The 22354-nt window shown below is 33.9% G+C and overlaps 1 protein-coding gene across 6 annotated transcripts in view; it reads right to left on the bottom strand.

Annotated features, from left to right (window-relative positions):
- Window positions 1-22354, bottom strand: part of Lrfn5 (leucine rich repeat and fibronectin type III domain containing 5) — a 263210-nt gene that overhangs the window by 119060 nt on the left and 121796 nt on the right. For 5 of the 6 annotated variants that reach the window (XM_070027161.1, XM_070027150.1, XM_070027197.1 and 2 more), the window contains one exon: window positions 11410-11582. The exons of the other annotated variant lie outside the window; for it this stretch is intronic. The gene's annotated coding sequence lies outside the window, so the exon portion shown is untranslated. The remainder of the gene's footprint in view (window positions 1-11409; window positions 11583-22354) is intronic. 6 annotated transcript variants of the gene reach the window in all.

The raw sequence follows: 22354 nt of genomic DNA, 5'->3' as shown, positions 1-22354 counted from the left end.
TTGTTCTTCAAATGTTTCAAGAAAGTCTTCAGGAAGAAAGAAAGTTATCTAAGTCAGAAAGTAAATACACATTGAGAAAAGCAAATGTAGGAAACTCCCTTATTCTTAAAGTCATATAATTATTTGCTCAAAGAATAATAGTACACATAGGCGCAAAAATAAGCCATAAATAATACTAATAGCAATGATATTTGAAATGGAAGAGAGATTATGAATGCTCTTGGTAAACCATTGATTTCTATATGAATTTTTAAGACTGAAAATATTATTAATGGTCCAGCATTGGTGACTCACTCCTGTAATGGTGACTACTCAGCAGGATGAGATGTAAGGATCGTAGTTTGAAGCCAGGTAGAAGAAAAAAGCCATTCCAGACCCTGAGTTCAAACCCAAAGACCATGGCATGTGTGCGCACGCGCACGCACGCACGCACGCACGCACGCACACACACACACACACACACACACACAATGATTAACAGTAAGTTTGTATTACAAATTTTTGTGAATATTCACTTATTAATGATAAGCATAGTTTAAATATTACTAGAGCAAAGAAGGCATTAAAATATCTCTTTAAAATCAAGCAAGGCAGAAAAAGGTTTTAAAAATTAAAAGGAAAAGTTCGTTTTTCCAATAACATCTTGTACATCTCATTTTTGCAATGGGTCACCTGTATCCCTATGTAAACGATTTGTTTTTGCCCTTCCCATCCACAAATTATACCAACATCAAATACAGTGAAAGCAGGAGATATACCATGGGGGAGGGACATACAAAGCAACAAAGAAATCATCTAATACATATGTTAGAAACAATCGCAAGAAATAAAAACATTTAAATACTTATCTTGGGGTTCATTTCACCTAACATCTGACCTTTTCTGCTTGTCTCAAATATATACTAGATATTGCAAATAAGGGAAACCATGTTGCCTATGTTTCTTTGGGCCTGGCTTACTTCACTTAATATAATTTTTTCCAAGTCTTTCTATCTCCTAAGAAATGGGGCAATGTTATTCTTTCTGATGGAGGCATAGATTTCCATTGTGTGTACATACCAAATTTTCTTGATCCATTCATCTACTGGGGTGGGGGGGGAGTGGGAATGGATAGGAAGGGGAAACAAAGGAGGAGGCTACAATGCTTGATAAGAAATGTACTCATTATCTTGCCCATGTAATTGTAACCCCTCTATAACAGTATTTTCACAATAAAAAATAAAAAAGAAATAAAAGGAACAAAGGAATCAGTACAAAATATCTATTACTCTAATGATACGAATATACATTTTAAACATGAAGACTCTAAACTCTGCAAGTAAAATTACAATAAAAATTTGATGTTGCTGGGCGCCAGTGGCTCACACCTGTAATCCTATTTACTCAGGAGGCTGAGATCTGAGGATTGTGGTTCAAAGCCAGTCCGGGCAGGAAAGTCCCTGAGACTCTTATCTCCAATAAACCACCAAAAAAGCGGAAGTGGCGCTGTGGCTCAAGCCCTAGCGTGGTGCTCGCCTTGAGCTGAAGAGTGCAGTGACAGCGCCCAAGCCCAGAGTTCAAGCCCCACGACCAACAACAACAACAAAAAATGATGTTAACAAAATCGGCCATATGATAGCTACAGGAAACCCACTTTAAGTACACACATTTATTATAAATAAATGAATTGGATACTGTAATCCATAATAATTTTGATTAAGAGAAAACTGAAGTTGCTCTATTCAGTTTAGAGAAAGATAACTTCAAAACTAGGCAGGTTGTCAGGAATGAATAAGAACTGAGAGTTCTTTAAGAACCTAACAATCTTAATATAAAGTCAGCTAGTAATGGAGCATCAATAGATAAAAGGCAAATACTGAGATCCCTTTATGATGTTTGGGAGACTTCAAAGTCTCTCTTTTATTAATTGAAATACATAACAAGAAAAAAATTGAGGACATCATTGAAATAAACTGCCTCTTTAATGGCTTGATATAACAAGTACAGAGCAGATTGTCAAACAACAGTAGCATACTAAACATTCTTCTCAATGTGACAAACTGCATTCACCAAACAGAGCACACTCTAGGTCATAAACCAACTTTTAGCAAATATAAAAGGACAGGAAAAACAGAGACCATATTTTCAAATCTCCACTAAATAACATTTTAAACGATGACCAGAAAGACTTGAAAAACACCACAGTATTGGAGATTAAGTTAATAATCCTACTTGACTAGTCAAGCAGAAATTCAAGAGAATTCAAATCTTATTTTGAAATATGTAGAACTTAAACATGAAAAGCAGTAAGATGCAGTAAAGGTTCTACTTAAGGAAATTTACAGTATTGAATTTTCTAGCTACAATTTTTTCAACTCTCTCTCTCTCAATGTCTGGATGAAAGTAACATGATGTTTTACTAAATAAAGAGCCACAATGCTAACCTTTGACCCAGCCATTGGTTGAAAGTCTGCTGGGATTGCACCATGTGATTTTTTTCTTTGGTGTCACTCCAAAGTAGAGCACTTACGAAAGTCCACTTTCAGTTCCACACACAGAATTACATGCAAAACCATCTGCTAGTAACACTGACTCAAATTGTAAGATTTGTCTGTTGTAGGATGCACATTAAAAATAGAAAATATCTCATACTAAATATTTGAGAAATGGTGACCATTATTTAAAGATTATATTTGATTTCACTTGTCACGATTCCTTTTTACTTGTGGTGCAGGGGCTGACTTAGACTTGAAACCAGGGGCCCAGTGTTTGCTAGGTGAGTTAGCTATCAATGAGCCAAACCTCCATCCCTTTTTGCTGTACTTTCTGGATGCCATATTTTGGCCCTGGAAATGTTGCATTACAGAAATATTCCTATTTGTGCTTCTCAAGTAAATGAAATGACAGGAATCAACCACCACGTTTACTGACTGAAAATGGCATCTTGGTAACTTGTTGTGTGTGTGTGCAAGGCTTGGCCTTTAACTGCAATTCTCCCCTTTCTGAGTAGCTAGTATCTCAGGTGAGAGCCACTGCAGCAGGCTCAATATTCTTCTTTATGTCTTCTCATTTAGTATAATGTTTTTTGCTCTAGAAAAGTTTTTAAACCTCTCTGGCTCTTGTTAAATAATGAATTCACGTTTTCAAACCATGGATTATTTCTGTGTGGAATCATTATTTCAGTAGGTATTGAAATAATCTAAGAGGTGCTCATTTGCCTGTAACACAACTCTATATTCAAGTAGGTATAAATAAGTAGGTATTAAAAAGGCTATTTGCTTTCCAAATATTAAATAGTCCACTAAGGCTCCAGGGTTTTTCATAGTAATCCATATATGCATGCAAGTGATCAAAATGTAAGCCGGATTCATTCTAGGGATTTAGAATTGTCTGTCATAAGTAAGAATAACCACCTTAAAAATTATTTGGTTAAAAAAGCAACATCCAATCCTTTAATTCGTTTTTCCAAGCTAATGTCCCTGGGTCTTTTGCTATAAATCTACATGCAGAAATGTTGTTTTGACATCAAGTCAGTTATTACTTGAGTATTACTAAGTACAAAGGAGGTTAATTAGACATATGAATTTAAACCATGACCCTACCAGGTTCAGTCATCATGCAGTTTGCATGTATATTCAGAAGTGATAGGGGGAAAACAAAGGAGCGGGTAACAATGCTCTATAGGAAATGTACTAATTATCTTACTCATGTATTGTAACCCCTTTGTATAGTATCTTTACAATAAAAATATTTTTAAAAATGAAGTGACAGAAGAGGCTATCATGTCTGACACATACATAGCCAGCTTGCCATCAACCCAGTTTGATTTATTAATTTTCTCTTAGTTTCAATCTCTCCCATGCACAGAGGTTCTTAAAGTCAAGAAGAATACAATGCTCACCAGAGGAACTTAGATAATCATCAGTGAGTTAATGTAAGGTGGAAAGTTTGCATTGGTTTCACAGCCGAGGCTTGGTAATTAATATGGCTACCATGCACTCAAAGTGAATTGTCAAGAATACCCTCCATAAGACAGCAATCTTCCCTGGTCCTAAATTTAAAGTCGTCATTATCACCTAAGGCAGAACATTTACTCAGACTTCTTCCCAGGAGATTTCACAGTAAGGACAGCAATGTTAGCAACTCACCAGGCTAGTACTCACACTCTTCAGAGAAAGCATGTATGTCATGTAGTGCTCTAGCTAAAACACCTGAAGTTCTGACCAGATTTAAGAAGATTCTGGGGGTACTTTATGGTACCTCCAGAATCTTCTTAACTTTATCTATCCATATCTAGAGATGACCTGATTACTGTAGACTTTGAAGGCAGTCCAAGAGAGCGTTAGAAAGCAAGATGTTACTTGTCTCTACAGACCATTTCTGTTGGTTTTTTTTTTTTTGAATCATATAATTGAGATGGGACAAACTAGAGACATTATGGAAAAAATTTGGAAAACTAGAAAATACCTAAGAAATTTTTGTCAGTTTGATCAGATGAGGTGATGGACGAAAGTTCAGAAATGCAGAGAGACATGACAGAATGGTTTGTACTTTTTCTGGTAGATAATAATATTATAAGTGAGCTCAAAACTATAAGCAGGACTAGGGGCATGGGTCAAGTGAAGGGTGGCCTGCCTAGCAAGCAAAGACTCTAAGTTCAATCCATCCAAATGCGACCCAATAAATTTTGTATATTTGTAGTGACTTCTAGATTCATTCCACCAAGTTAAATTTGAGGCATTAAAGTAACTAACAAAGCAATTTGATATTGATTGACACAGTTTGTAAAGAAGGAGTCTTTTTGTTATCATTTTACATTTGGTTTCTTGGGAAAAAAAGTATCTTTTTTATAATAAGTATTGCATAATTTAACATGAATTTATTTGGTCCATCTTTCAGGACGCTTGAACTTAACTGATACTCAACTCATGTAACCAGATAAACACTCATAGCTTGAACAGTAATTCTTTTGTTTATACTTTTAATTGTGAAAATACTTTACAGAGGGATTACGCTTACATGAGCAAGGTAATGAGTACATTTCTTTTTCTTTTTCTTTTTTTTTTTTTTTTTTTTGTCTTGGGACTTAAACTCTGGGACTGGGGACCGTTCCTCAGCTCTTCAGCTCAAGTGTAGCACTCTACCACTTGATCTACAGCACCTCTTCCGGTTTCCTGGTGGTTTATTGGAGATAAGAGTTTCATGGACTTTTCCTGTCTGGCCTGGCTTTGAACCGCGATCATCAGCTCTTAGCCTCCTAAGTAGCTAGGAGTACAGTCTTGAGCCACCGGCGCTTGGTTATGAGTACATTTCTTATCAAACTTTGTTGCCTCCTCCTTTGTTTTACCCTACCACATCTTCCCTCCCACCTCCACAACTACACCGCCCCTGACCCCTCCCCCGCCAGACTAAATTGTAAAGTGCATTTTTCAACATAGTGTCTTGTACATCTCATTGTTGCAATGGGTCAACCTGTATCCCTATTTAAACATTTTGTTTTTTCTCTTCCCCTCCCCAAATTATACCTACATCAAATACAGTGAAAACAGGGGTTATACCATGTGGGAGGGGCATACAAAGCAACAAAAAAAATTACACGGTACCTTATAAATACGTTAGAAACAATAGCAAGAGAGAAAAACCACTGTGTCTCTATCTTGGGGTACAATTCTCTTTTAACCTTTTCTACTTGTCCCAGATATATACTAGTTATTGCAAATAAGGGAAACCATGGGCCCTATATTTCTTTGGGCCTGACTAATTTCACTTAATATAATTTTTTCCAAGCCTTTCCATTTCCTAACAAAAGAGGCAGTGTCATTATTCCTGATGGAGATATAGAATTCCATTGTGTGTGTGTGTGTGTGTGTGTGTGTGTGTGTGTGTGTGTGTGTGTGTGTGTGTGTGTATCTCACATTTTTTTGATCCATTCATCTACTGAGGGGCATCTGGGTTGGTTCCATATGTTACCTAAGGTAAATAAGGCTGCAATAAACATAGTTGTGCTGGTAGCTTTAAGTATACACTTGTTTGTATTTGGGTAAATGCCCAAAAGTGGAATTGCTGATCATGCGGGAGCTCTTTGTGGAGTTTTCTGAGAAACCTCCATACTGTTTTCCAAAGTGGTTGAACAAGCTTACACTCCCACTAACAATGCAGTAGTGTTCCCTTCTGTCCACATCCCCTCTAGCATGTGTTATTAGAGTTCTTGATTATAGCCATTCTAACTTGGATAAGGTAGAATCTCAATATTGTTTTGATTTGGCTAGAGAGGTTGAACATTTCTTCATGTGTCTATTGACCATTCTTATTTCTTCTTTAAAGAAGTTTCTCTTTAAGTCTTTAGCCTACTTATTTATTGGGCAGTTGTTCCTTTGAAAATTTGTTGTTGGATAATTTAACTTTTTGAGTTCCAAGTGTATTTTAGATATGAGACCTTATTCATTGTGTGCCTAGTGAAGATCTTTTCCCAATCCGTGGGCTTTATATTGATCTTGCTAGCTATGTCCTTTGCCATGCAGAAGTTCTGCAGCTTCATGCAATCCCATTTGTCCAACCTTTCTTTGATTTTTTGTCAAACACTAATTCTATCTTTTTAGTGACTCTGATTTTCTGTGATTCATGTGTTCAAGGAGGATTTCAAGTAATATACTTGAAATAACCATTTAGTTGAATAGAGAAATTATATAAATTATATTAAGAAACTGGCATAACAACTGTACAATAAGTGGACATGTTAAATTGTTGCTCCCTTGTCCAACCATTCAAAAAATAAAAAATTAAAAGATGATATTAAAAAAATAACATTTATTAATGCTTATGAAACAAAGTTAATGTTTATTAAATATCATTAGGCATTGTGAAATAATGTATTTTTTGTTTTATTGTAATTTTTCTCGTATTGATCTGTGCTCACTGTAATTCACATTCATGTTCATATGTAATTCCCATTCATAATTCATATTCACATCTACTTTTAAAGATGTCTGTGAATTATTTTGGATTTTCACTCTTGGGCTGGGTTCACACATGAGATGGATTCACATTTTATGTTCTGTTATTTTAAGTCTTGATTCTGCATTATAGAAAAATTATGTTATATTTATCTTTTTTTAAATCTTATTTTATTGTAAGGGTGATATACAAAGGGGTTACAGTTACGTAATTAAGCTAATGAGTAAATTCCTAAGCTGAGTTTATTTCACTTAACATGTTATTCTCCAGTTCCATCCTCTTTCCTGGAAATAAGGTAATTTCAATTGTGTTATGGCTAAATAACACTCCATTGTGTACTTGTAGTAGACTGTCTTTATTTATTGATTGATAGGCACCTAGGCTGATTACATAGTTTAATCATTATTTGCTAACTTGGTAATACACTGTTAATATCAAAAGTTATATTTAATAAACATTAAACATGAGAATGTTTGCATTTGAAAAATGATTTTACTATCATATGTAATTATTTAAAGCCTTATAGACCTTTGCAGAGTTCTTATCAATCTTATTATTTAAGTATGAAATTAGTTTTACATGTATACACACAATACATACACATATATATGAATGTATATACACTGCGTATATACACATGTGCAGTTCCAGTGTCCTCATATATTGTGTTTATGTTCATCAGCAGTTTTTGTTTTCTTTTTGGATGGTGATAGTAGAGCATCACATATACTAGCCATTCTACCACTTGAAACATGCCTTTAGCCTTAATATTTTGCTGATTATTTTAGGAGATGTAGTCTAGTAAACTTATGTTTTATCAAACAATAATCCTCCAAATCTGAGCTTCCTGAACAGCTATGATTACATCTGTAAGCCAATTGCATGTTTGTCTTCATTAGCATTTTTTGGTCGGTCGTGGGGCTTAAACTCTGGGCCTGGGCACTGTCCCTCAGCTCTTCAGCTCAAGGCTAGTACTCTACAACTTGAGCCAAAGAGCCACTTACAGTCTTCTGGTGGTTAACTGGAGATTAGAGTCTCAGATTTTCCTGCCCAGGCAGGACTATGATCCTCAGATCTCAGCCTCCTGAATAGCTAGGATCACAGGCATAAGCCACCAGTACCTGGCTTCATTAGCATTTTTGTCAAATGAGAAATTGGTAACAACAGACATGCAGGAATGGACAAAATTACTCTTTTGCTAGTCAAGACTGACAATGCCATAGAGAAACAATGAAGATAATAACATCAGAGCCACCTCAATGTCCCTGACCAATCCAGAAATGTTCATATTATTGCTTCATTACTATAGTTTTTTTTCCATTTGATATCTCACTCTAAAGAAGTTCCCATTTTTTCCATTTTTTGATTTATTTAACTTTATTTTATTTATTTATTTTGCTATTCCAGGGGCTTGGGCTCAGGGCCTAGGCAATGTCCCTGAGCTTCTTTTTCTCAAGGCTAGCAAGCTACCAACTGAGCCACAGCACAACTTTGACTTTTTCTGTTTATATGGTACTGAAGGATCAAACCCAGGACTTCATGCATGCCCTATCATTAAACCACATTCTTGGCACATTTCTTTTTTTTTTTGTTTTGAGGATCTTATTTCAGTGTTGGAAATTGAACCCCAGCCTTATGCATTCCAGGCAGGTGCTCTACTACTAAGAGAAATCTCCAATCTTTCAGAATTAAAAAAAATCATGATGACCTCTATAACTATGCATATTTCTCTCCATAATTTTAAGTAATGTTAATGGATGAGCTAGGAATTCTCATTGAGCTACTTTATATTTCAGGAATCTAATTAGGAATGCATTTACTTTCTCTTTCTTGGTGATTCATTCCATATAACACTTTCAGCCTAAGGTTACTCCAAAATAAAAATAGAAAGAGAAAAAAGAAGTTGTATTTCTACAAACTAATAAACTGGTAACTTAAAAAAAGAACCAAGCATTAACTTGGAAATGTTGTTTCCATTATATAAATTATTTCCAGGTTAATTAAGTAAATCCTTTGCTTCATTATACCATCAGTAAATTAAAGTGTGTTGGCTTTCATTGCTTGTGATTTATACTAGGGAATCTTTTTCAATAAATATATCAACTTTGCCCACAACTTTCATTATTGTTGGGGTTTTTTTTTTTTTACTACTTTTGTATAGGATTTAGCTAATTTTTATTTAATTTTAACAGGTGATGTACAGAGGGGTTGCAATTACATAAACAAGGTAATAGGTACATTTCTTGTCAAACAATGTTATTCCCTCCCTCATTTTTCTCACTTCCCCCCCCCGCCCCACACTTCTTCAAGTTGTAAAGTTCATTTCCAATATAGTGTCATGTGAGTATCATTGTTGCATTGGTTCACCCTTTGTCTTTTGTCTCTCCATTTTGTGACTTTCCTTCCCTACCCCAAATCAGATAAATGTATATACAAGACACAGGGTACCAAAATCAAAAACAGTGACAACAGGGATAAACAAAACAAAAAAAGGAAAAAGAAATAATTTCACACAGTACATTAAAAAAAATTAAAAAACAACCTCTTGTTTCCATATCTTGGAGGAGTTCATTTTAATTAGCATCATTTTATATTTGCCCACAACATAAAGCCAATTGATTTTATGTTGAGAAAGCTATTCTTAGTAGAAATACACACACACACACACACACACACACACACACACACACACACACACACACACACACACACACACACACACACACACACACAACTAACTGCTGGGATTAAATTTGTGAAATTTAACTCAAGTGTAAAGATTTTTCTTCCCAGGAAGTGGCGCTGTGGCTCAAGTGGTAGAGCTCTTGCCTTGAGCAGAAGATTTGAGGGACAGTGCCCAGGCCCAGAGTTCAAGCCATGACTGACAAAAAAAGAAAAAAAGAAATAGAAAAAAGAAGATTTTCTTTCCAAACAAATATGATTAAAAAAATTGAGATCTTTTCTTCAAGTCTTCTTTTAATACAAAGCTCAAAAAGCAACACAAGAGAAGCAAATCTTGTAATAATTGAATAAATCATGTAGGAAAAGAGAAAGAGTAATAAAAATATACATTGAACAGAACCTATAATAAAATAATCATTTTTAACTGATCATCTGCATACTAACACTTGTCATTTTGAGCCACAGTTACAGTTAGGATGAATTAACCCCAGTATAAACTAGATATAGCCTTCTTCTGTATGTCTTAGAGGAAATCCTTCCCCTTGAATTCCATCACATTAACAAGACCATACTAATTGTTTTTTAATGATACATAATTAGTAGTATTGTAATTTATGAACAAATTCTTAACAGTAGTCTTCCATTTCTTTAATAACATGCTCATTTCTACCTAAGGCATACAGGAGTTTTAATAAGACACAAAATTAAAATACGGTTATTAAATATGTCCTGATCATTTCCTTCAAGAAAATATCAGCTGTACAACACCTAACCCCTGACAGACAAACTTTTATCAAAGATTTGTTATCCATAAAAATGTCCCTAAAGCCATTTTTGTTTAGTAACATTTTGATGCCCACCTATATCCAAAAGTAACAAGGGAAACCTAAACCACAAAATATATAGGAAGAAGAAAACATAATGGAGGCAAATAAACTAGAAAAAATGCAAAATGATTGATCATAAGTAGATACTAGAAAAAACTTATTTTTTCCATGAGCAATTGTCTACTTTTCAAATCTTATGAACATAAATATTCCTATTAGTGTATTTTCATGATTCACAGAAGTTAGGAAAATCAGAGACAGAATCAGAGACAAAGATATGGGTATTTGTTTAGCAGTTGAATGTAGTATTATATTATGCATTTTGTAGGCTCTTCAAATCTTCTGATTCCAATGCATTTTCCTACATGTGATTTTCTTTCCTTTAGTTTTTCAGTATGCATATGCATAGACTACTATAACGTCTAAATGAAATAGAGAACATCTTGTTCAACAACAACAACAAAACAAACACCCATGAAAATTCTTTCTGTTTCACCAACTTATGACTTTCCATTGGATGTTAGACGTCATTGAAAAAGCATTCAGTTTTCAAGAATCAAAAGATCCAGGGTTTCATTCTGTTTTCATAGCCAATTTACTCATTCCCCAAAATTATTATTTAACCTATCCTTTTCTATGCCTCAAGGTTGCAAATATGAATTGCAATGAATTTAAAATACAATCCTGAACAAATAAATATAACTATGGTTATATATAGAATATAGATTATAAATTATATAGAGAGATTATAATTTATATATGATATAGATTATAAAAACAAGAAGTGGTAGATATTTTTAGCTCCAGAAAAAAAACACAAAACAGGATTAAAAAGAATAATTTTTTTAAAAAAATCAGTGATGAGTAATTCGATTTTGTCAGTTAATTTGCAAGATTACTGGGTCAATCTCTCATTAAGTGTTTGTAAACTTAGTAGCAATGATCAAACTGAATGGCATGGACTTACTTCTGGAGCCTGAAGAGTTCCTCACTACTGCAAAGGAGTTGGCACTCTGCCCGGCTGCTGCAGAAGACGGACAGGGTGAAAGCATCTCCAAAACTGACTCTGAAGATGTCAGAGGGAAGGGTGATCAGCTACTACATGTCTTCTCAACACCTGGCTGAATGGCTACAGGGACACTTCAGAGGAGGCAAGCACAACAACAAAAATAAGGATTAAAAACTGACTTTGGAGCATCTTGAAACATTATTGTTAACTGCCTGCTCAATCTCAAACTATATCAAGACTAAATAGAAACAAATATTTTACCTGCATAAATGCCTTTCCGGTGGAATAAGAAATAGGCTCTGGTTTGAAATAATGTGTCAACATTCTGCTTTTAATTGTAAGGAGACGTTTTTCTGTCTCAAAAGTGATTAAACTACCTAACTTTCTTTGTTACTTCATTTAACAAGTAGTAGAATGTTAAAGCATTGCATAAATGAAAGCATATTTGATCACAAACAACTACATACTAGGCACACACATGACACTGAAGATACAGCATTGAATGAAGCTGAGAAAGCCTGGCCTTCCATGTAGCTTTGTCTAAAGTTTTGTTGCCTGTATAGTCTTCAATTAAAAAAGTCCATCTATTTCAACACATGTGGCTATAGAGAACATAGATATGAATGTCAGATTAATTAATCTTTTTAAAAATATTTTTATTGTGAAACTACCATACAGAGGGGTTACAATTACATGAGCAAGGTAATGAGTACATTTCTTATCAAGTATTGTTGCCTCCTGTTTCTCCTTCCGAGCCCTTCCCATCACCCCTACCCCCACCACCCGTGCCAAAGTTGTAAAGTTCATTTTTCAACACAACGTCTTGTACATCTCATTGTTGCAATGGGTCCACCCGTATCCATATTTAAACAATTTGATTTTTCCCTTCCCCTCCACGAAGTTTACCAGTATCAAATACAGTGAAAACAGAGCTTATACCGTGGGGGAAGGACATACAAAGCAACAAAGAAATCATCTTATAAATATGTTAAAAACAATCTCAAGAAAGAAAAAAACATTTAAGTCCTTGGGGTTCATTTCACCTAACATTAACTTAATAAAATTTATATTAATTTGATATGTGAAGTTTCCTGATGTCCTCAATGTAGGTTCTATATCAAACTGAATAATCTTGTTCTATGAGACACTATTTAAATTTCTTTTCTCTACTTGTATCAACTGATATTCAACTACTAACATTTTAAACTTAAATACACTCAATTTTTTAAAAGCTACTGAATCTCTAAAATGATTATAATGTTACTCAGATTATAGAATTTCATCTGTGGAAGCCAAAACAAGTTATTTTCCCCAAAGCATAATGGTAAAATAAAATGATTCAGTTCATTATTTCTACTGTTTCTATTTATAAATGTATGTGAATGGTCAATTAAAAACTTCAGAAGGTGATTATATCATCCTAATATAGGTATCCAATAGTTAAGAACTTTTTCATGAAAGTAAATTAATCTCTTTACATTGAAATTATCATAAATGCTAAGTGTCAAGCAGATATGAACAGTTGAAAGATGGTCAATTATAGTGTATGAATTTCAATAAATTTATCTATTAAAAGCTACATACATCATGAAAGATGCTTATTATAGAATTACAGAATATTTCATACCACTCACACAAACACACATACACATGTACCTATGTAAATGAAGATCCTCAATTAGGGTTATCTCCCTGTGAGTTGCCTTATCTATCATAATATAAAGAAAGATTCCAGATAATCTATAGGATTCTTCCCTTGTTCAGATGGGTGTTCCCTAAAGGGTCCTATGTTAAAACTGTGGCACCAGAGTTTTGCTATTGAAAAATGCTGTGGACTCTTCAGACAAGCCCTTGTAGGAAATCCTTGGGTCAAGGGAAGTATGTCAGTGGACTATGTGGACTCTCTGCCCCCAGTGCTTCTTGGCTTCAGTTACTCAGACTTCTCATTCCCAAATGCATTTCTGCATTCTCATGTAGTACTTTCACCAGAACTCCACACAATGGAGTTAGCCCCAAACCTTCAGAAGACTCTTATTCAGTTGTTTGGCTCAGGTGTTTTACTGTACTGAAACAAAACTGACTAGAACGATTCTATAGTAAAGTTCACATGACAATTTCAGATCTGTCTTTTTCAACATCATCTGAAAAATATTTCTTTTTCTTCTTGATAGTCTGCTAAAATTAAATCTCTCAGAAGATGCTCTTGTCAACTTTTTAAATTTAAACCTGTTACTCTGGCCATCTTCCAATCTTAGAAAATTGGCAATTGTTTTACACTTATCTACAAAGAAATATGGTTTTCAACCTAACAATTACATTGTTAAAAAGAACCCAGGGAACATGGGGAAAATATCCTAAGCTATTAGGAAACATCTCATTTGAAGTGTAAATCTGCTACTATTGTGTATATCTGCCACTATTAGCTCACGATGGTATTTTCTGACCCTCTATAATGTCTATATTTACTGTTCATCAGTTCAATAAAAATAGATTGCTAAGAAACATTATTAGCAAAGGTAATTTTTAAATCACAAATTTACTTTGAAATTTACTTGAAACAAGTACTCACTTTCTCTTTAATTTCAAAAGGATTTAACTATTTTAAGATAAAACATATGCTAATGTGCTCTTCATGGCATGTAATAATTTTATTTCCCATGGATGGCCTTCTTAAGCTACTTTAAAGTTTTAGCCCATTGAAAACTAAAGAAATACTGGAAATGTTTGACTATGATAATGGAATAATCTAAACTATTGTCTTCATTTTGAATATATACATCCTTTCAACAGTTACAAATCCTTCAATTTATTTTATTTATCTGTCATAAATAATGGCATGAAGGAAATTCTAGTACATTAAACATGAATGATGTTTACCTTTTCTGAAATGATTAAAAATTATGCATTCAGCTATCCAGATGTTTATATAATACAAAAATCTGATCTTCTGAAATATGATTATATAGTCTACCTGCAATTCAATCAGTTATAATCATAGAATGATACACTGTTTAACATAATATAATCATTGTCTTCAGTGAACTACTCCAAAATTCAGGTTGTAATACAAGTGTTATTTTATCAAGAGAAATAACTTAAAATAATTTAAACTAGAAAAAATGACAAGAAAGGAGAACTTATATCATATTAATTAGTTTCTGAAATCATCAATATTCAGCACAGTCAATATAAACACTATCATTTAAACATGCAGAACTCACCAGTAGCACTGTTGAACTAAATATAGCAAATGTAAAAGTCTAATGTAAAATTTAAATTAGAAATACTCATTGAATATGGAAATTCATTTGTGTTACTGATAAATATAGCTACCATATAGAAGAATGTTTACAAATAGTAACACTCATACAGGATCACAGGACAAATACATTGATGCACTGTAGAGCATTTACTGCTTAATGTAAATGTCACATTGAAAAAGAGAACTAATCACTCCTTTCCTCTAATAGCAAAGTTCAGCAGTTAAATAACACATAAATCTTAGTGACCTAAAAATTTTATTACTGCATTTGTAATTTCCATTAACTCACAGAATGTAACTTCAAATGATGCTTCATTTCAGAAAGCTACAGGCCAACGTGGTTTAGATGGTGGGCCAATATGATCAATCTGTATTGTTTTTAAGTGATTAATTTCATTATGATAGTTTAAAATGATGCCTTTAATCACAAAAGGCATTAAATTAGTCATTGCACTAGTGAAAAAAAATATGTGACAATTTGATTTTAACTTTAGAAGTTCTGTTTACCAGACAGTAATTGTAAATTCCTATAGGTAAGAAAAAATGCAAAATAAAGGTCACAAGACATCTGGAAATAATGAATGCTGGCAGGGGGCAGGTATCCTGAGGCTTGACTCAGGCCTTGGCACTGTCTCTGAGCTTGTTTTCCTCAAAGCCAACACTTTACCACTTGAACCACAGTTCCACTTCTAGCTTTTTTGTATGTAATTAATTAGTGATAAAAATCTCACTTTCAGGTTTTTGTTTCTTCAGTGTTTGGGGGAGGAGGGCATGGGGAATTAATTGGTGATAAGAGTCTCAAAGAATTTTGTGATGGGACTGACTTTAAACCATGATATTCAGATCTCACCCTCCAAATTAGCTAGGATTATAGATGTGAATGACCAGTATCCTGCTTGAAATATTTGTATTTACTTCACTAACGTTTATCAAATAAGATGCATTAAAAATCTGAAAGAGCAATAAGAATGGTTTTACATTGTGTAACTCCTTCAGAACTGAAATTTGCTTAGCTCAAATCTACGCAAATTCAGAAAAATTGAAATTATTCCCTGCATCCTGTCAGACTGCAACAGGATAAAATTAGAGCTTAACAACAAAAGCAATCACAGAAAATCCTCTAACTCATGGAGACTGAACAACACATTGTTGAATCACCAGTAGGTCAATGAAGAGATCGGAATGGAAATTCAAACATTAGTCAAATTTAATAAAAACGAGCACACTAAATACCAGTTTCTCTGTGACACAATAAAGGCAGTACTCAAGAGGAAATTTTACAGCTTTGAGTGCCTACATGAACAAATTGGAGAAATCTCAAACCAACAATTTAATGATACACCTTAAGCTCCTTGAAAGGAGGATCAAGCCAAACCTCAAGCCTGTAGCCAGAAACAAATAATCAAAATTAAATTGGAATAAATAAATTAGAGACTGAAAAAACTCATAGAAAGAATCAACAAAATATAGAGTTGGTTCTTTCAAAAAATTAACAAAATTGACAGACCTTTAACAAATCTGACCAAAAAAAGAACACAATATACCCAAATAAATAAAATCAAAGATGAAAACCAAACTAAACCAAGATTTAAATCAACTAAATAGACCCATGACAGACAATGAAATGGAAATGGCAATAAAGGACCTTCCATCCAAGAAAAGCCCATCTATTGATGGATTCACAGATGAATTCTATAAAACCTTCAAAGGAGAACTCAATCCCACATTCCTCGAGCTCCTCAATGAAATAGAAAGGGAAAGATCACTACCAACCTCATTCTATGAAGCCAGTGTTGAAAATGAGCTTTACATCTTAGATGGGAGAGAAGGAGGAGTTCGGGGGTGGGGAGAGAAGAGAAGGTAGGGGAAAAACAAAGGAGGAGTAACAATGCTTGGGAGGAAATGTACTCATCATCTTACTCATGTAACTGTAACCCTTCTGTACAGTTCTTTAAAATAAAAATATATTTAAATAAAAAAGAAATGCATTTTGAAATTAAAAAAAAGATTCATTCCAGGTTTGTAAAGCTAGTTCAATGAACACGTCAATGCAATTCAACACATCAATCAAAGCAAGGACAGGAACCATATGACATCTCAATAGATGAAGAAAAAGAATTTGATATGATTCAACTCCTGCTTCTGATAAAAGCCCTGGAGAAGACAGGATTCCATGGAACATTCCTCAATAAATTTAAGGCTGTATATATGATAAACTTACAACCAGCATTATATTTATTGGGGAAAAGATAAAATCATTTCCTCTAGAATCAGAAATGAAACAGGATGCCCACTCTCTCTATTCCTCTGGAATATAGTGATGGAATTCCTAGAAAGAGCAATACAGCAAGAAAAAAAGGCCATGAAGGTGATCCAAAGAGGGAAAGAAGTAAAAATATCCTTCTTTAAAGCAGATGACATGATACTGTAGTTAAAGAACCCCAAAGACATCACTCCCTAGTTACTTCAACTGATCTGAAACGTTGGCAAAGTAGCAGGGTGGGTTAATCCCACAAAAATCAGTAACTTTTCTTTATGCCAACAATGAGAAGAGCAAGACTAAAATCAGGAAAGCAATTCCATTTGTAATAGCCTCAAAAAAAGCATAGAAATTAACCAAAGATGTGAAGGACCTCTATAAAAACTTTAAAAGCCTGAAAAAATGAAATTAAAATAGATTTAAAGAAAGTAAAAACCTTTCATGGTCCTGGATTGAAAGGATTAACATTGTAAAAATGGCTATACTGCCTACAGCTATCTACAAATTTAATGCAATACCAATCAAAATCCCAACAACATTCTTTAGAGATATAGAGGAAACAATCTAAACATTCTTATGGAATAACATAAGATCCCAAATAGCAAAAACAATCCTTAGCAGGAAGAACAGTGCTGAAGGGATAGCAATAACACACTTCAAACTATATTACAAAGCCATAGTAATAAAAAAAAAAAAAAGGTACTGGCACAAGAATAAACCTGTGGACCATTGGAATGGAATAGAAGACCCAGAAATTTATCTACAGACCTAAATATTTTAAAAGGGAGCCAAAAACACAAGATGGAAGAAAGACCGCTTTTTCAACAAATGATGCTGGCAGAATTGGCTGTACATGTGCAGAAAACAACCTGGATCCTTATATATCACCCTGTACCAGATTCTATTCTAAATGGATCAAAAACCTCAATTTAAGTCCAATACCCTGAAAATTTTACAGGAATGGATAGAGCAAACACTAGGGGGCCAAGGCACAATTCAAAATGTGCTAAGTAAAGATCCAGAGTCATAATAAATCAATGAAAGTCTAGATAAATGGAATCACATAAAAATAAAGAGTTTCTGCATGGCAAAAAACATAGCTAGCAAGATAAATATAAAAGAATAGGAAAAGATTTTCACTAGCTATGTATCAGATAAGGACATCATATCTAAAATATACGTAGAGCTCAAAAAAGTAACTCCCCAAAATGAACCATATAAACAATAAACAATAGCCCAAGTAATAAATAAAGTCTCAGAAAGACTTCTCAGAAGTCTTTCTTCTTCTCAGAAGTAAGCATGACCATTAGAAACATGAAGATATTTTCAACATCTCTGGCCTTAAAAGCAATGCAAATTAAAAACACTGAGATTCCAACTCAACCAATGGTCGTTATCAAGAAAACTAACAATAACAGATCCTGAAGGGGATGTGGCCAAAAGGGAACCCTACTACACACTGTTGGTGGGAAGGTAAACTTGTTCACCCACTCTGGAAAGCAGTATGGAGGTTTCTTAGAAGACTAAACATAGAGCTTCCCTATGACCCAGCAATCCTACTACTGGGTATTTACCCAACTGACCACAAACCAGGCCACACTAAAGCTACCAGCACAACCATGTTCATTGCAGGATTTGTTTACCATAGCCAAGGTATGGAATCAACCCATATGTCCCTCAGTGGAAACAGATCAAGAAAAAGTGGTACGTATATACAATGGAATTCTTTGCTTCCATCAGAAAGAATAATAGTGCTCCATTCATAAGGAAATGGAAAGACTTGGAAAAAATTATATTATGCTATGCAAGCCAGACCAAAGAAACATAGATTTCATGGATTTCCTCATATATAGTATTTAGAATATGCCTATAAATCTACAAGTAAATACAATGCATGATAAAGGACAAAAAACTACAATTGGACTTGATAAATTAAATAGGTCTCTCAATCTTCAAACAGTGAGAACAAAGGAGTATATTCTTAGGAGTGGATCAATAGTTATGTGTATATGTTCATATAAAAACGATGTTAATCAAAATGAAGTGCAAGGAATATAACAAAATTTTTTGTTATTTTGCTTTTGGTTTTGGGTTTTTTGTCCTTGTCACTATTTTTCATTTCTGCACCTTTTGCCTTGTATGTAAGTCTGTCTGTTTTAGGGAGGGCACAGATACCAAAAATGGTGTGACAAAGGATGCCCTATTTCAGCAGTGATAATAACTAGATACTACGTTGAAAATGAACTATTCAAGTTGTAGGGGAAAGAGTCAGGAGGGAAAAAAACTGAAAGAAAATGAGAGAAGAACTGACATGGTACTCAATACCTGACTTTTGTAACTGTAAGCCCTCTGTACATCACCTTTCCAATAAAAATAAAAATAAAATAATAAAAATGAAATTTGCTTTGCTAAATATATTATTGAAATCTATACTCCCTCCTACTTTCTCCTCCCAAAAGAAAAGAAAAGAACTCCTGATTAACATGAATATTAATAATAAACCATTTTGGAATTTTTCTGCAGTTGTGAGAAGTAATACATACATATTCTCATGTAACTTATGCCCAGTTCTTCTTAACACCTGTTTTATTTGATAATAAAAGAATGAACTCTTGTATTACTTGTGTAATTAATATTGATAAGCAAATGGAACATGCACTTTTGATTAGGTATGTTAAAAATTGATTTGGCTTCCAGAAATATTCACATTAGTCAGAATTTTAAGAAAAGTATGTAATGTGGTATACATTATGGTATGTATTTGAGTGTATTCTTTAGAACTTTCACTTTTTGGGAATGTCTTATAGGTTCTTAATCATTTCTGACTTCCTGTGGTGACGTGGTGTGGAAAGCAAGGAAAGGAAGAACAAAGAAAAGAAAAGAGGGAAGGGGGAAGGAATGAGGAAGAAAAGGAAGGACCTTGTAGAGAGACATGTAGGCAAAATGACCATTGAATTAATAAGCATTAATCAATATTTTCTTTTAATTGATAAAAGCAGTTTCCAAGGAGGTTTGAAGCGAGACTGTTTTACCCCAATGTGCAGCCTTCCATGACTTAGAAATAACAAATGTGCACCAGTAGGCCCAAGTTTGATTGAGATGGAGTGTCACTTAGCTTTTGCTCCAGCTGTTCTTGGACTCCTGAGTGGCTGAGATAACAGGCAAGAGACATTGTGCCTCATCTGTAGAATTTATCTTAATGGTTAACAGTTTTAGACTCCAATTTCAGTACTCTACTAAAAATATATATATCCAGAACAACAAGTTTAATACTTGCAGTGAATTATTTGTTCGGTATTCTCACCACTTTGGGAATAAAGTGTGCCTCACAGAAAAATCAGAAATAAAATTAAATCCATTAGTCAACCAAAATTACTGAATTAGTCCTTATTTTTGTTATCAGACATTATTGAACTTCTTTACAGGCTTATATAATGCATATATACATATACATATATACATAAATGCACACATATATCCATATACACCTAGACACACATAGACACATGAACAACATAGGTTTTTTAAATATACATCTACATGATTGTGTAGAAATTTTTTAATAAAAATATCTCTACATACCTATCGATGTACATAGAGACAAATCTGTCTGAGCATTACTACAATGAGAGAAAAAGGCAGAAGTGTAGATAAGTTTTATAATGGTCACTAAAGCCAGTGGATGAAACATAAGCAAACAGGTCATTTTGAATTATTGTATATTAAAAGAAGACTTTGGGACTACCTTAGACATAAAAAAATCCCTAGAGGATGAGAGTTTGAAAGCACTCCCACACTAAGTATACGAGTTTGAAATCACTGCAAAGCAATATGGAGCTCATTAGGGAATGGACAGAGAGGAATTCAGAACAGATTCACAAGAGGAAAGAACTAAGAACTTAGATGTCAGAGTGACTCACTCTAAAATGTCCCTGTCCAATGAGACCAATGTGCTTTAGTTCTCTTTTAGGCTTCTAAGATCTTGGAAGTCCAAAATCATCTTAAAAATAACATATGCCTTACAGCATAGGCTCCTACATTCAACAGACACTTGGGGAGTATGCATAAAATGTTTTTTTGGGTAAGGGGTAAGAAAGGGATGGTTGCGGGGGAGGGGAGGAGATGGGAAGGGATGGGAAGGGGAAAAAAAGGAGGAGGCAACAATGCTTGATAAGAAATATACTCATTACCTTGTCCATGTAATTGTAACCCCTCTGTACAGTATTTTCACAATAAAAAAAAGAAAATGAGAAGCAATCATATGTTACAAATTTCAGAGAAGTATTTTCTTTATTGAGGAGAAAGTTTTTCAATGAAAAAATGACTTGAAAACAGAAGACTGCTGTAACCAGTGAAATTTTCATGATTCAATTAGCAATTATTTGGATGACAAAAAGGTCATTGGGAAGAAACTTATTAAAGAAACCATGAAGACTACACCACTGCAGTTCTCTGTAAGGTCAGATGATAAAGTGTTATATAAAAAAGACAGAAGGTAGGTTGCAGAACTACAGATGAATACAAAACAGTATTTGAAAAGCAATTTCAGATACATTATTTCATTAGTTGGTAACCCTGCTGTCCTTGGTCTGTTCTTGTTCAGCATTTTAACACCAATTTGAGAAAGGACATAAGAAACAGCACTTATTAAATCTGGGAATCAGTGACTGACACAAAACTAGGATTTAAAAATGTCTCCATAGATTTGACAGATGGGCAAAAATTGCCAAAGATATAGACACTCAGATTCAGAAAATTAACTATTAAATCTCTGGTTAGGGATGCTTTCTAAAAGACCACTTCATGTGAAATACACCCAAGAGATGAATAATATCCATTAAAACTTAAAGGTCAAACACTTCAGAACTGCTATCTGAACATTTATAGCAGTAGAATATAAAAAACACTGTTAATATTATTTGGGTGTGATCAATGTCCCATTCTATGTTGTAGTAAAATATTCCTGAAGATAAATACCCTGAAAGAATCATGGCTAATCTCCCAAAATAGAAAACATTAGATATTTTAAGACAAACAGAATGTATCTTTAAATACCTTTTGTGGGTTGAAAATGTGTTAATGATACTCTTATTTGAAAAAAGAGATGAGTTGCCTAGATTCTTTTAAAGATTATTTTGAGAAAAATAAACCAGGCATTCAAAAACAAATAGTGCAGGATCTGACTCATATTTGGAATCTAAAGAGCGTGGTCTTGTAAGAGTTTAGAATAGACCAGTGGTTAACAGAAACTTAAGTGACTAGATCATATGGAGGCGACATTGATCACACGGAATATAATTACAGTTAGACAAGAGGAATGTGAAAATAAAATCCAGAATAGGAAAATATGTATAGGCTGAAAATAGATACATGATCGCTTG

Source organism: Dipodomys merriami, unplaced genomic scaffold (genome assembly GCF_024711535.1).
Source record: "Dipodomys merriami isolate MVZ:Mamm:240054 unplaced genomic scaffold, mDipMer1.0.p SCAF_1, whole genome shotgun sequence".
Classification (NCBI taxonomy): Eukaryota; Metazoa; Chordata; class Mammalia; order Rodentia; family Heteromyidae; genus Dipodomys; species Dipodomys merriami.
Note: the sequence above shows the minus strand (reverse complement) of the source record. Positions and strands in the feature narration are given on the sequence as shown.